The sequence below is a fragment of the Acanthaster planci genome, linkage group LG10 (assembly GCF_054643075.1).
Source record: "Acanthaster planci isolate LZ-2023a linkage group LG10, COTS_SCS, whole genome shotgun sequence".
In the NCBI taxonomy this organism is placed as follows: Eukaryota; Metazoa; Echinodermata; class Asteroidea; order Valvatida; family Acanthasteridae; genus Acanthaster; species Acanthaster planci.
The window spans coordinates 2671523-2683527 of record NC_141786.1 but is presented as its reverse complement, the minus strand read 5'-3'; the positions used below and the strand labels follow the sequence as shown (position 1 = coordinate 2683527).

Here is a 12005-nt window from a genome sequence, read left to right as displayed (position 1 = left end):
TTTGAAGAACACGATACAGAAATAAATCGTACAAGGTAGGTGCTGTCAACGGTTCCCTCAGACCAACTACGCCGAGCACAGCAACGTGGCCGAAATTTAAAGACATTATTACGTAATCTAACTAACAAATGAATAGACAATTCCACCTAGCTGGTGTATTAAAAAAACGTGAAGAATGTTTCACAACATACGACCCCACTTAATAAAATTGGCGCCTGCCAATTGATAAAGAAGTTACAAAAACACTAATTTAAAATGAATCCCCTTGATTTTGTACAGTTCGACGTCAATCTGTAGGGTTGAGCCCTGCGCATGCATTCTTCGTACGCGTGTATTCAGAATTATAATTCCCGGCTCGTTAAAACAATTCAAAACATATCATCGCTTCTTTTGAATCTAGTTACGAGTTACAGAGGTATTCCCAAAGTATACGGTATACTTGTGTTCGTTATATTGTGCTGATCAGCACCGCGCGCCTTCTTCGTGTGTTCCTCTTTTTTGTCATCTACGAAGTTGTCTGCGCCGTACCGCGATCTTTACTTAGGACAGTGGCAGGTCACGTGGATCTGTCGGAGCCCCAATCACCTATGGCAGTGATGGTATCGTCATCGCACGGTATTACACAGGTTACGCTTACGCTTACGTCAAGATTTTTCTCACCAGTAAAATTTGTTTTCCCAAACCCTGGTCGAGATGGAAGCGGCAGAAGATCACTTTAAGGGCCTTTGCTATCTGCTTTTGGTGTTGATGTTGGCATGCTGTTGCAAACATGTCTGTTGCGCCCCTGAAGGTAAGTGTTGCATTACATTGAGGTACTGATGTCTCAAAGTTAGCATGAGTTACATGTAAATTTGAACTGTAATGTTTTGCTACGGTTTGTGCTGAGGTTGAATTGTTTTTCTCAGACAAAAAAATTATCACCTTAAAGGGATGGTTTGATGGTGATAAACTGCCAGTGAGCTTTAAAACAAATTGTTCAGGTTTGGGCCAGTTACTTCTGAAAAACGGCTGCACTGCCAAAAGGCTCTGTCCGATCTGAATTCTTAAAACTAAATTATTGCAAATTTGATATTTAATGGTAAACGTATGGAAACCATGGGACAAACATCTGTTTGGAGTTGGTCGGCGGAGGCAGGGCGGGGCTGGCCCACTTACCCACTTTTCGCTATTTGGATATGATGGTCCATTGGTGACTTCCACCCACTCCTCTTTCTAGAAGCGAGTAACGCGAATGATGCAGACCATGCATCGTTGTATATGCGGGCGTTGCAAGAGCTGGGCAAGGTGGAAATGGGAAAATGAGAGACATTTTAAAAGAAAAAGAGAGAGAAAGAGAAAGACAAAGAGGAATTGGGATAAAAAAGAAAGTTTGGGAGGTTCAATGAAAAGGCATCGAGATTGCTTCCCTCCATCGTTGACAGTTTGTCATTCTGCTTCCATCCGTTACTTTGCTTCCTCCCGGAAAGAGTTACGCCCCTTCCTCGCGACGCCCATGGGTTAAGTGTCAGAGAAACAGGTTGTCTGTCCTGTGTTGCAGAAGTTTGCAGTTGGAGGTGCATTAAAGAGGCAGGATCGTTACAAGGTTGGAATTTGTACCGTTGGCCTTAACAAGGATACTCCAGTTTCTCAATGTTTTGGTCTTGAAAATGTCACCTTGCAACCACCGTAGATCGTGAAGTTAAGGGTATGTGCATTTAATATAACTGTGGACGGTCATTTTGTATGCCAAGGTCAAGTGCATGTACTGAATGATGCTATAAGCATCTGCTTCCAGTTAAACGGCCAAGCCCTTTCTGCGTACAAAATCAGGCTCGTTTAGCCACGCAAAGCAATATGTATTCAGTTGCGACATGAGGGTTAAAGTTGTTGGTGCCACAATGGCGGTTGGTGTGCTAGCATAGCTACAAAATTAGATTCCCAGAATGTAAAGTTGTTGCAACTCTGTACGGTTCTATAATTGTAGGGGGTTATTTCGTAATACCCAGCAAGATGGGGACGGAAGGGTACCTCCCTTACATGTCCAATCATGGAGAAAGGACACAGAAGGAGTTACAACTCTGGCACATTAAAGTGCTCGATGATTAACGCCGCCTTGTCATACGAACAATGGTAAACATTCCAAAAGTTCCTGATTAAATGTTGCCCGCAGCTTAGCCGAAAAAGTTAAATCAGCAATACCTTAGAAATATCTGTGTTGTTCTTCTTCGCAAGTAACTACAACTTATCGCAGTGACCAGGAAATAGAAAGAAAAAAATATCTTATATTAGATTTAATTTGCCGGCGTGAATAATTTTTTAAAAAGATTTTAATGAACCTTTCCATTATCCGTGCAATGTTCGTATTTTTACTTTGTCCCTCCAAAACATCATTTTTCAAGGTCTTTGTACGGATTTGGCTAAGATTGGCCAACAATATGTTTATCACCACAAGACAGTTCAGTTCACGGAGAACAAAATGCGCCATATGAGATCTCATAAAATACCGTTTTGTGTAAATTCCGTAATAACAATGACTCAAATAAAACACAAAGCCCTATAAACTACTTAAGCGTTCGATAAGGGTAATAATTGCACATGCACACTTCGGGTCATGGAAGTCAGTCGCGGGCGACTAAGACGTCATAAGTGGCGGCCACACTATAGGAATGCAGCAGCTGTTGATCCAGCAGGTGTTGGATCAGGTCTCCTCTCTTTTCGGGCCTGACGCTTCAGGTCCAGGTTTTGCAGACATCTCTCCTCAAATGCCTGTATTCCTTTTTGGACAGCAAGTTGCCAGGCACTGCAGTCAGTGGCCAAAGTCTCCCATCCACGTTGAATAACACCAATAATACCAAAGGATCTCAAGGACGTCTTTAGACAATCTTTGTAGAGTTTGAGTGGCCGTCCAATGCTCCTGCTGCCAGAGGCCAGCTCCGAGAAGAAGACCATCTTTGCTATGCTCGTGCCATCCATGAGAAGAGAGTCCTAATGGGTGGGTTGCTGCATATCATCATCGTCTGATGACAGCCCATGAGACTGCTAGGAAGTTACTGGAGTCGGCAGCAGACAACCAAAAGAAGGCATTTGATAAAAAGGCGAGAAATCTACCTCTTCTTCGAGAACGCATCCTTGTTCGCAATAGAGGTCTGAGAGGGCGGTGTAAAACGAGCGACCGATGGGAGTCTGTTCCCTATGTTGTTGTCCGGCAACCTCACCCAGCCATTCCTGTCTATGAGGTGGAGCATGCAGGAGCAGACCAAGAAGAGCAAGATTCTCCATCGCAATGCACTGGGATTATGCAAATTCAAGTCTTCCCCAGAACCGTCCCATCTCTCTTCACATGATGTACCCAAGGAAACAAATAGTCCAATACCCTCCAGCAACCTGAACCCAGATGCTACAGTCTTCCGCGCCCACGGTTGGCTCAAACCGATGGCCAATACACCATCCGGGTGCAGGTTTCCACCTGTCCCACTGTTGAGAATTCGAGAACCGCCCACACAGCTCAGCGCTGCTGCCGCCCCCCCTCGAAGCTGAGCTTTCATTATGAATGCTTCGATCCCAGGCAAAATGGCTCTGCAAAGCACTTCTGTGTTGGAGACTCTATTCTCCCCAAAAATGCCCATGATCTTGCGCAGGCAGCGAAGGTGGAACTGGTCAAGCGCTTTCATCTGTTTCCTGTAGAGCGGACACGTTCACAACCATACAGCAAGGACATGATGACTGCTGCCCTGTAGACTGCCAGTTTGGTGCGTCGTTTGATACCATGCTCACCCAACACTCTTGAGTGGAGCCGAAGGAGGCCCCTGCCATTGTGAGCCCTAGGCTCCCTAAGTAGGTGAAGCTAACCACGTTTTTCAACTTTGTACCCTCAATTTCTGGTAAAAGCTGGTGAGATCTTGGCGGTTTGGTTCACTCAATGCTGCAAGGGCACAGTCATCAGCGAACACGAAGTCTCTCACTTAGGCTTCACGAACTTTAGTTTTTGCCTTTAGACGTCTCAGATCAAAGAAACTCCCATTATACCTGCAGCGAACAGTAATCCCTGCATTAGTCGAGGAGAGCACATAGTAGCAAACATAAAGCTGAAGGGTTTTGGTGCCAAAACACAGCCTTGGTTCACACCATTTGAAACAGGAAAAACGTCAGACATGGAGCCATTTCCCACAACACGGGCCATCATGCCGTCGTGAAATGATCTAACAATACTGACAAACTTCCGTGGACAGTTTTGACAGGATGGCCCAGAGACCCTTGCGAATGACGGTGTCAAACAACAAAAAGACCATATTGATCGTGCCCCTGTTGCTTCTGAAGCCACACTGGCTCTCAGATACCACATCATCAAGCAGGTGTTGTGTGATACGGTTGAAGAAAGTGCAGGCCATAATCTTTCCTGCAATGCTAAGCAGTGAAATGCCTCGGTGACAGACATAGGATCCGCTGACCCCCTTGCTCTTGTAAAGGTGGATGATGTTGGCGTCCTTAAAATCCTGTGGGACCGAACCCTCCTCTCAGAACAGCTGCATCAAGTCTGTAAGCTTAGCTGTCACAGCCTTTCCTCCCACTTTGAAGATTTCACGGGGTATCCCATCAGGCCCCGGAGCTTTACCGACTTGGAGCTGCTTGATGACTCGCTGGGTTTCCTCTGCGCTAGGAGGGTTGTCGAGGGATGCCAAGGCTGGGTGCTGAGGAATGTCCTGGATAACCTGCTGATCAATGTGAGAGGGTTTGCTGAACAGCTGACTGGAGTAGTTACTCCAGCGCTGAACTAAGGTGCTCTTTTCTATGAGGAGGTTGCCATCAGCAGATGGAACAGGTGCCATAGCATTGGAAAAAGGGCCATAAACTACCTTCAAACAAGCAAAGAACGTCTGCGTAGAGGGAGTGACCTCTTTTGGAGAGGCCACTGGAGCTAATTAACGTGTAAATTTTTTTGTCCAAATGCAAAAGCTATTTATTATATCCTACCCCTGTTCATGCTGAAAAACCTGGTTTAGTCACTTTATAGCCTGGGCATCCCCTAGCCAGAAAAAAATTTAAAAATCCAGCCAGCCTCCAGCCAACTCCCATAGGACTGTGTGCTAAGTGGCCCCTTGTGTACAATCTAATGGAGTATTTACAAAACAGTGCCTGGGCCAGGCAGTGGAATGTTTTTTTTATCAGGGACAGCTGTCTGGAACTTTTCAGAGGCCTCTTTCAGCTGTCTTTGAAGTGTTATTTTGTTTGGGGGGGGGTGTTGTGGTGGTGGTGCGGCTTGGCTGGCGCGTGGCGAGGGCCCCCCTCCCAAATCGGGATAGCCCGGAAAAGGGCCCCCCACCGTGCTGTGATGTACTTTCGGTGGTTTTTAAGAGATGTAGAGGCTAGGGGACAACCACTGAAGCATTTATATACCTTTAGGTCGGACTCAGGGCTCTGTAACTCTGAGAAATGATACGGCCTCTCCAAACGAGCAGCTCCAGCAACCATGCAAAAATCGAATCAGAACACGACGCAGGGTTTTAACCCAGTGTGATTCTGGCAGTGTCGTGACAGTATTTCGGAAGTTGGTCCATGCCGCTGCTGGATAAGCTTCAGATGGTGTGCTCTCAATCTGGTCCTTGAGGTTTGCAATAAGGGTTGTTTTTGTTTCAGGATCGGAGAGTGGTCAGTCCAGCGGTCTGCCCCTCTCATTGCTCTTGTAATTCGTACATCCTGGATGTCACGGCGCCTGGTGATCACATAGTCAATCAGGTGCCAGTGTTTCGACTGGGAGTGCGTCCATGTGGTCTGGTGGATGTCACTTAGCTGGTACAGAGTGTTGGTGATGGTTAGACCATGCTTGGAGCAAAATGAAAGGAGCAGCTGGCCGTTTCTGTTCTCCACCGTGCACCATAGGGTCCAATGGCAGCCGGCCATGACTGGGAGTCTCTGCCAACACGGCATTGAAGTCACACAGTAGCAGAAGCTTATCTTCACGTGGGGCTGAGAGTACCAAGTTTGTGGGCTTACGCGCTGATGAGTCTCAGATGTGTCATCCCTTTCAGTGGGAGTCTCATCACCATCAGACGATTGGTGATTCCTTTTGGAAGGGATTCCAGGTTGGTGGCAAGTGCGGGGCGAACAGCAAAGCCAACTCCTGCTTCCCTTGGCTCTTCTGGTGACTTTCCTAACCGGAGGAAAGCACCTATCTCAGTAGTTTCCTCTGTGTCCGCCAGGCATGTTTCACTGAGGGCGGCGATATCGATGTCGTATCGCTTGAGCACATGCCCTATCAGTGCAGTTCGATGTTCTGGTTTTTTGCGGTTTCTTTAATCCATCAGGTTTCTGATGTTTCAGGATCCAACACACAGAGTGTGCTGCTTGTGGGAAGATCTTACATTTTTCGTAGAGCTTTCTTTTGAGTTTCGACCGCAATTTAGATGTCCAGTCAGCTGCGGTAAGCTTACAGGATGAAACGAGCAAGCTTTGTTTAGGTCACTTTTTTAGACCCTTACTAAGTGAGGGAGCAGTGCTTCCCCTAAAGAGGGCTGCTCCTTCGCCAAGGTAGCTGCCAAGCCCTTGCCTCAGTTGAGTAGAGAGCGACCATCTCGCCTTGACGACCTGAGTGCAGGTCCGAGGCTAGTGGCTCCATCTTACACCTGCCACCGTCACTACTTGCCTGTCGCTCCCCCCTTGGCCAAGCCGCTCTAGCCAAGAGGGATGCAGAATATAATATTTCAACCACGACTGGACTGCAGGAGCTGCCGGAGTGAATAAAGAGTTTGCCACCAAACTGCCTTGAGGGGCTCCTGTCGAGGTTGACTCCTCTAGCCTTAGTCTTTCCCAAGATTACCCACAAGGTAGTGGGACCATTTATCCATGACTGGAGGTTTGTAGTCAGAGTTTCCCTTCTCCAAGATGGGTTGCCTCTCATGCTTGTCGAGCCCCGCCTACCCAGAGCTGTCTGGTTTGAGGCGCCAGCGACTCGCCTTTCACAAATCTGCTCTCAGTTTTAAACAGGGGCCGGCACGAAAAGCCAAGCAGTAGGAGTTTGGTTAGGAGAGGCTTTTGGAGATGGTAACCATATGGGGGTATCATAGAAGATGACAGGTGGCCTAATAAAAGCACACGCGGAAGCGTTAAATTTGATGTTGTTGTCAGATCAAACCAAACACCAACGATGGCATGATTATTCAACTTCCTATATTGCAGTACTTAACTTTTTAAGGATGCAGATGACCAGCGAAAAATTGCAGCAATGATCATAAGGTACACAGGGGGCTTATGGCTGGGGAACAGGTAGTACGTTGCAGGCATTCCCTGCGCTCTGGCTGTGGACATACCGGGCATGCCAGAAAGCGTTTGTGGGCCAGATGTTATGGCCCGGGCAGTTCAAACTCCTTCCGTGTCCTTCATCCATGGTCCAATCCATATGCACACTTTAGACTATTATTACCTTACACATCCCTGTCTGAAAATAATTTCTGAGATTCCTATAGACGACAGTCACAAAGGTGTGTGCGCAGGGGGGGGGGTATGCGTGGGCTTTTGTTTGTGGCTTTGATAGGCTGCCTTACAATTATAGGGCTTCAATTCTCGGCGCCCTCTTTAAACACCATGAAGGCGCCCTCTTTTATTACCATGAAGCAAAGAGCGACAGCACACGACGCGTCACGTCGTGTCGTACGTTGGGTCTTGTTTCAGGCAACGTAACACGCGACGCGACGGATGACATACGACGCGACGCACAACGATGCATTGCAACGGACGACAGAAAGAGCGACGTTTAGGCGGGAAAAATTCAACTAGGAAAGGACGTAAGACAGCACAACGCGACAGGCAAGGGTACGACGCGACGCGTAGTGTGTTTACAAATGTAATGGCATGAAGGCGACGGTGTGACGTGACGGCATGACGTAAGGGATCCGTCGTGCTGTCGCGTCGTGTAGTTGCGTTGCCTTGGAAAAGGCTAGAGAGAGGCAGAAATGTGCACCATAATACATACCCTACAAGAGAGCTTTTAATTATGGCTGTGAATGGCAACCCTAAAATTGTAGGGCTTTAATTTGTGGCAGTAAATGGACGCTATACAATTGTAGGGCCTTTATTTGTGGCTGTGAATGGATACGGTTGAGGGCCGCTCTAGTATAACTTCTAGGCAAGTATCAGGGTTCCTTGGTGGCAAAGGTGTTAAAGAATCTCGAGTTCTTGGCTGCTGCGAGATGAAAGTGTCACCATGGGTGTCTGTAGAAAGAGGACAGGCAGAAAATAAATACGGCTTCAAACCCTCGGCGTTGATGGCTTTCCTATTTGATTGGCTTCTACCTAAATGAAAACGTGGATGAATTTACACCTTGTGACTGTGCGCCATGTGGTAAATACCAAGAGGTTCCACCAAAAGAACTTTGTTTTAATAGTACTGTAACGGACAATTGTACAGCCTTTTTCATGTTTTATTGCCACGTTAATCTTTCGTACGCCGCCGGCGGCCCTCAGCGCCGCCGGCGAAGGGCCTCCGGCGGAGTGCCCTGACCTGTTTCTCTTGTGCAGGGTCCACACCGGAAATTGGGTTCTATTTTGGGGCGTTGTGGTTTGGCGGGCGCGGGAGGGAAATTGGAAAAGTGCCAGGGTGGCCTTAGAAATTGTTATACATTGTGATACGCTGTGTTTTTTTTGTAGAGCTCAAGTGTCACGTAGCAGTTGTTGTGGCTGTTGTTGTTCTGACGGCTATTTTGGAGGGTCGTGCACCGAGTTTGGTGAAGACCAATAAATTCTTTGTTGGAAGTCCTGTATCTGTCCCCTCCTTTACGTTACCGGGTTTTGAGGGACAAGATCACCCAGGGGTATGCTACAGTACTGAATGAAACCCTACGTTGTGGGGCCTTTATTCGCGGCTGTAAATGGGAAACCTACCCGGGTTTCGTTCAACGTTGACAATAGAAGACTTTTTATTATTGGGATGTGAAGTACAAATCAATTTTTTTTCGAGTGCACGTTTACTAATTACGTCCTGATTTCTAAAGAACTGATAAATGTGCAAAGCTTCAACGAATTTACTGTAGTAACACATGGGCAAAGAAATAGAAAACTGAGACATATTTGGCTTCCATTACTTCTCTTCTCAGATCCTGGCTAATATACTAATACATACCGCACAGCAACCTTCAGGATAATGTTCGAGAGAGCCCAGCTCAGCGTCCATGAGCCCATGATGACCAAGGGGGCGCCCTCATTGGCGTGGTGTGCAGGTTACTGCAACCACCATCCCTCTTGTGTTTCCTTCGACTTCGCACCTGGGAGCAGCGTGTGCCGCCTTTACTGTCTGACCCCAACCTACAAGGAGACAACCCCGAGCCAGGACTGCAGCGTCTACGGCCTGGTGAACTAACTGCAGTTACATTGAAAAAAGTTTGTGGCAGCGTCCACGACAATCATATAGTGAGAAAAAGCAACACCATCACTTTAGCGCACCATCAGCGACTAAAACGTCCTTTACTTCTGTCTGGATGTGTAATCAATTACTGACTATCAACGATATGTTCCAACAATTTGCAACTCACCGTACTCAGGGACACTGGTCTGCAATTACTGGGTCTGATGTAGCGTCCTCCTTAAAAAGAAGTGTTAAAGTGACTTTTTGGCAACCTGCCAGCAGCTGCTCATCCGTGTCTTAAGAGCAATGCACACGAATACACCTTTCTCAATATTTATACACATTTTATGGCCGTAGGGCACTCTGCCCTGTCGGCGAACATGGTGGAGCATTGTTCAGTGCCGTGCTGTTGCAATCACGAAGATCATTGCTAAAAATTAGCTTTCATCAATTTCCAAAAAAACATAATCTGGATACCGGTATTATTTCTACATTTATGTCGTAGTATATCCACGTGAAAGTGTAATGAGCGCTACTGTAACAATATTCACATCTGTGGAGGGATTTCAAATTATCAGTGAAGTTTTTATACGCGTCAATAAAGATATTGACTTGAGCAAGATTTGAACCTGAGACCTCTGGAATACTGATCCAGTGCTCTACCAACTGAGCCACCCGACCCTATGTTGATGGCTCTTCCCAATTGTTAATATCTTTGTTCGGGAGGTGCTAGCCAGACGCCAGATACAGCTCGTTGCACATAAGTCATGAAACAAACAATATAAGGAAACTGACTAGGTGCACATAAATGAATATAAAGGTGAGTCAGGAAACTAATGAATTTGACTTCAACTTTTAGTCTTCAAGATGTACTTCGATTTGGGGAGATGTTAATTTATATTACAAGTTTTGCCCTTACCCAACATACATATTATCTATCAACACTGTATACTTTAAGTTATTGGTTTACCCACACCAACGTTATTTATTACACTGTTTAAGGCTTGGTGTTACCAGAGAACTTGCAAAAGGGCACCGGCTTACTTGGGTGGGATTCAAACACACAACTAGACGTCTTACAGTTTGCCACCGAACTTGTTATAGGGTCCGGTGGCCAGTTCCAATCACATTGTATCAGTGGGTATGGCAAAAATTCATGTATGATTAAAAATAATCATCCCACACAAAGTACACACTTACAAAATTAACAGTTCAAAATTGCCTTGATATTTGTAAACGTCACTTTAGCATTATCATATTGGAACTTAAATGTAGGTCTACAAATCATTATAACAAACTGCGCTTGTAAAAAGCTGTAACAGTGTAATTACCATGTTGTGTAGATGTCAATATTACAAAAATAACTTGACAAATTTTAATGCTTGGGTAAAGACGTTTCGGTAAGTTGTAAAACATGTTTATTAAACATCTCTAACTCAATGTTTCAAAATGAATTATTAGATAAAAGTATTTGAGTATATTTGTCATTTTCAAAACATCGTTTACGCTAGCTTTCTGATCCTGAATCATGCTAATGATGTAATATTTCACTAACCAAAGGTAACATTTCATGACATCATTGCTGAAGACATTCTTACAACATTTTATCAATGTCGTATCATACCAGCATCATTTAATTATTCTAGTTTTAATATCGATAGTTAAAAAGGTGATGTGTGTAGGACCTAATGTTCAAGGGTCTAATTAAACTGTTAGTTTAAACAAAATTCAAATGTTATTTGATATGTCCATCTCATTCTTAAAACACGTCTTCGAAGTTTAATTATTAATGAATCGGTCACTACAATACATAGTTTGCTGTATCAATTTCAAATTGCATCTTCAAAAACAAATTGAAGTTTAAATTATTTGTCGTCATATTGGGGCTGATCACCGCGGCCGTTTTCCATGTTACTCAGGAAGACCCGGTATACCGAGGCCTTCCGTGTCGTTGACAGCCTTCTCCACGTGTTTGTCAGCATCGATCTGAAGGAGCTTCGCCGCCTCAGCCTTATCCGTCTCCTGGACCATCCTGGTGAGGGCACCGTCCTTCTTCTGGAGAAGAATGTAAGGCTCGTCAAACTCAATCAGTTACCCTGCGTCAAGTACTGGAGAGGGGCGAGATTCAGCGGTGAGCAAGGAATTGTACCAGTTTGTTATTTCAAAACAGTTACTAGTAGGTCATTCGAAGCACGCGCGTGAGTCGTATGGCCACTCTCGAAGGGCAGACTCCACGCTTACGTATTCGACCGTTCCAATGACCTGAGACGTGGCCTATTTTGGACATATTACGTATTCGCCTGTTCCAATGACCTGAGGCGTGGTTTATTTTGGACATGCAGTAATGGATATGAAGCGCCTGAACAAAAGTCTAAACTGATCAAATAAATAAAGTGAATCTTGCGACAAATTCAGACTTTGAAACAAAACCGGCTGTTCATCACGTGTATAGCGTGTAGCTTCCATGACCTTGTCAGAGTCCATGGTGGTGTTGAAACGTTGAGAGATGGTCAAGACCGTGCAGCGGTCGAAGCTCTGTCGGATAGTAGCCTGGATCAACCTGTCAGTCCTGTATTTGAGCATGCAATAGAGGAAACAAGGTTCACACAACCGAGATGAAACACGACAAACTAATTGTATGTTCAACGCTTTTTGGAAGCAAGGGAACCCGATGCTTTCCTGAAAGTAGACT

General features: G+C 45.6%; 1 long non-coding RNA gene across 1 annotated transcript; it reads left to right on the top strand.

The window, feature by feature from the left end:
• The first annotated feature begins 270 nt into the window (after window positions 1–270).
• On the top strand, window positions 271–11040 carry LOC147797584 (uncharacterized). The gene is made up of 2 exons (XR_015426992.1): window positions 271–790; window positions 9066–11040. It is a non-coding gene; the product is annotated as an uncharacterized LOC147797584 (long non-coding RNA).
• The last annotated feature ends 965 nt before the right edge of the window (window positions 11041–12005 follow it).